Consider the following 4,032-nt stretch of genomic DNA (forward strand, 5'->3'; position numbering starts at 1 on the left):
CCCCGGCGAAGGTGCACGCGAGGTGCGCACCCGGGGCAAACCGGGCTCGGACTTCGTGCACGCCGCACCTTGGAGCACACATCGGAGCGCTCCCGGGTTCGCACCAGCATTGCGCACCTTTGATGCGCTGCCTTCACTAATTTCCAGAAAAGGCAAAAAAAAGAAAAAAATGAGATTTTAAAATTTCCGTTTTGAAAGATAGTGAAAAAAACGGAACGCGGGTGCCATCTTCAGCCCGCCCTGGTGTGCAGCCCAGGCAAGTTGTGCGCACCAAGGCACCCACCCTGGCCAAGGTGGGTCACGGGGTGGGTCCTAGGGTGGGTAACGGGGTGGGTACTAAGGTGCGTGCCAAGGTGGGTCATAGGGTGGGTGCCAAGGTGGGCACCAGGGTGGGTGTGCACCAACCCTAGCCAGGGTAGGTCACGGGGTGGTTGTCGGGGTGGGCGTCAAGGAGCCAAGGTGGGTGGCAAGTAGCCAAGTTGCGTGCCAAGGTGGGTGTCGGGGTGGGTGCCAAGGATCCAAGGTGGGTGCCAAGGAACCAAGGTGGGTGTCTGGGTGGGTGCCGAGGTGGGAGCCAGGGTGGGTCCCAAGGTGAGTGCAAAGGTGGGTGCCAGGGTCAAGGTGAGTGCCAATGTGGGTTCCAAGGTGCCAGGGTCAGGGTGAGTGCCAATGTGGGTTCAAAGGTGCTAAGTTGGGTGCGAGGTTGGGTGCGAGGGTGGGTGGGTGCCAAGGTGTGCTAGGTGGAAGCCCGGGTGGGTCGGCATCCCATGGGTGTCGAGTTGGGTGCCTGATGGGTGCTTCTTGTCAAGTTTTAGTCGTCGGGACTCATTTCGAGCCTTAGAGGTCGTTTCTTGTCCGGTTGCCCTGTCTTCGACCTGGGAACCCAATTTTGGTCCTCGGGTCCCATTTTTTTTTGTCTCGCATCCCACTTTTGGCCTGTGGCCTTTTCGGGGTCGATTCTCGTTTTGGGCATCAGAGCATGTTTCTTCTCCTAAAACCCAATATTTGTTTATTAAGTCTCGGAACACATTTTTGTTCTCGTGGACCCATCATGGGTCTTGGAACGCATTTGTGGTCCTTGGGTCCCATTTTGCATCCCGAAACTTGTGTTTTGGTGCTTGATCCCTATTTTGGGTGCCCACCTTGCACCAAGTGCGCACCCGGGGCAAACCGAGCGCCTTGGTGCACCGGGGCAAGATCGAGCGTGCACCCGAGGCGCCCCGAACATGCACCAAGGTGCACTCGGCCCACATGTGAGCGCAGGTCGTTGCGCCCGAGGTGGTGTGTGGGCACCGCGTTGCAGACGGGACACTGCACGCACACGACGCCCCCTACAGGTGCACGCACGTAGGCCGGGCCGGGTGCACACCCGACGCCCTAGCAAGGTGCGCGCACCCGGGCAGGGCTCACACTTGGCGAACGGGGCGCACTTCGCGAGGGAGGGTGTGCACCTCGACGGGGGTGGGTGGCCGGGGTGGATTCGCACGTGGGTCGCGGTTTGCTAAGTACACACTGCGACAAGCTCATAACGGGTGCGATCATACCAGCGTTAGTGCACCGGATCCCATCAGAACTCCGCAGTTAAGCGCGCTTGGGCCGGAGTAGTACTGGGATGGGTGACCTCCCGGGAAGTCCCGGTGTTGCACCCTTTTTTAGTTTTTCGCCGGGCATCGCAATGCTATTTGAATAAACCTTTTGCCCGTTTGCGTTCTCGTCGGGGCCGGGCCGGGCCGGGGTGCGCTGCCCGCACTACCGCGCGCGCGGGGGCGACACCGAGCGCGCACCCGAGGCGCCCCGAGCACACAGGCCACGGTGCAACCCGGGCGTTGTGCGCGCACCCCGGTGCGCCCGAGGTGCTGCGCGCGCACCCAGGTGAAATCGGTGTGCACCTCGGCCAGTGCGCGCTCGGTCGAGTCGCGCACGTTGGCCAAGGTGCACGGTGATGTTTCTTACTCTAAGGTTCCGCACCAGACGCCCGGGACAGGTGAGCGAAGCTGGGCGGGGCCGGGTGCGCGGCCGGGGCAGGTGCACGCAGCTGGAGAGAGCTTTGGAGCACACTTCGGAGCGCACCAATGATGCGCTCCATTCAAAAGTTTCCTGAAAAGGCAAAAAAAGTTGAGATTATAGAATTTCCCACTTGAGAGATTGTAAAAAAAAAAAATTTAAAATGAAGGAAACGCGGGTGCCAAGGTGTGCGCAGCCCAGCCAAGGTGTGCGCACCAAGGCGCCCACCCTGGCGAAGGTGCACGCAAGGTGCGCACCCGAGGCAAACCGGACAATTAACCCAACTTTCGACTTCGCGCGCACCTTGGAGCGCACTTCGGAGCGCTCCTTGGTGCGCACCAATCTTGGGCACCTCGGAGTGCACCATGGCGCCCACCAAGGTGCGCACCCGGGGCAAACCGAGCTCCGACTTCGTGCGCACCTTGGAGCGCACGAAAGGTGCGCACCATGGCGCCCACCAAGGTGCGCAGCCCAGCCAAGGCGTGCGCATCAAGGTGCGCACCCTGGCGAAGGTGCGCACCCGGGGCAAACCGAGCTCCGACTTCGTGCGCACCTTGGAGCGCACAAAAGGTGCGCAACCCAGCCAAGGTGTGCGCACCCCGGTCAAACCGAGCTCCGAATCGTGCGCACCAGAGGTGCACGCCATCGTGCGCACCTTGGAGCACACTTCGGAGCCCTCCTTGGTGCGCGCCGATGTTGCGCACCTCGGAGCGCACCCGGGGAAAACAATGCAATTAACCCGACTTTCGACTTCGTGGGCACCTCGGAGCACACCGAGGTGCGCACCTTTGATGCGCTGCCTTCACCAATTTCCAGAAAAGGCAAGAAAACATTGAGAAGGTGTGCGCACCGAGGTGCCCACCCTGGCGAAGGTGCACGCGAGGTGCGCACCCGGGGCAAACCGGGCTCCGACTTCGTGCACGCCGCACCTTGGAGCACACTTCGGAGCGCTCCTTGGTGCGCACCAGGGCGCGCAACCCAGCCGAGGTGCCCACCCCGGCGAAGGTGCACGCGAGGTGCGCACCCGGGGCAAACCGGGCTCCGACTTCGTGCACGCCATGGTGCCCACCGCGGCGAAGGTGCACGCGAGGTGCGCACCCGGGGCAAACCGGGCTCCGACTTCGTGCACGCCGCACCTTGGAGCACACTTCGGAGCGCTCCTTGGTGCGCACCATGGTGCCCACCAGGGCGCGCAACCCCGCCGAAGGTGCACGCGAGGTGCGCACCCGGGGCAAACCGGGCTCCGACTTCGTGCACGCCGCACCTTGGAGCACACTTCGGAGCGCTCCTTGGTGCGCACCATGGTGCCCACCAGGGCGCGCAACCCCGCCGAAGGTGCACGCGAGGTGCGCACCCGGGGCAAACCGGGCTCCGACTTCGTGCACGCCATGGTGCGCACCGCGGCGAAGGTGCGCACCCGGGGCAAACCGGGCTCCGACTTCGTGCACGCCGCACCTTGGAGCACACTTCGGAGCGCTCCTTGGTGCGCACCAGGGCGCGCAACCCAGCCGAGGTGCCCACCCCGGCGAAGGTGCACGCGAGGTGCGTACCCGGGGCAAACCGGGCTCCGACTTCGTGCACGCCGCACCTTGGAGCACACTTCGGAGCGCTCCTTGGTGCGCACCATGGTGCCCACCAGGCCGCGCAACCCAGCCAAGGTGTGCGCACCAAGGTGCACGCGAGGTGCGCACCCGGGGCAAACCGGGGTCCGACTTCGTGCACGCCGCACCTTGGAGCACACATCGGGGCGCTCCCGGGTTCGCACCGGCGTTGCGCACCGTGGTGGGCACCTCGGAGCACACCAAGGTGGGCAGCGAGGTGCGCACCTTTGATGCGATGCCTTCACTAATTTCCATAAAAGGCAAAAAAAAAACGAGATTTTAAAATTTCCGTTTTGAAAGATAGTGAGAAAAAGGGAATGCTGGTGCCATCTTGAGCCCGCCCTGGTGCGCAGCCCAGCCAAGGTGTGCGCACCAAGGTGCCCACCCTGGCGAAGGTGCGCGCCCGGGCAATTAACCCAACTTCCAA

The 4,032-nt window shown here is 63.1% G+C and overlaps 1 non-coding gene across 1 annotated transcript; it reads left to right on the forward strand.

The window, feature by feature from the left end:
- The first annotated feature begins 1,530 nt into the window (after positions 1-1,530).
- LOC131869322 (5S ribosomal RNA) lies at positions 1,531-1,649 on the forward strand. The gene has a single exon (XR_009367711.1). It is a non-coding gene; the product is annotated as a 5S ribosomal RNA (ribosomal RNA).
- The last annotated feature ends 2,383 nt before the right edge of the window (positions 1,650-4,032 follow it).

Source organism: Cryptomeria japonica, unplaced genomic scaffold, assembly GCF_030272615.1.
Source record: "Cryptomeria japonica unplaced genomic scaffold, Sugi_1.0 HiC_scaffold_243, whole genome shotgun sequence".
NCBI classification, from domain to species: domain Eukaryota; kingdom Viridiplantae; phylum Streptophyta; class Pinopsida; order Cupressales; family Cupressaceae; genus Cryptomeria; species Cryptomeria japonica.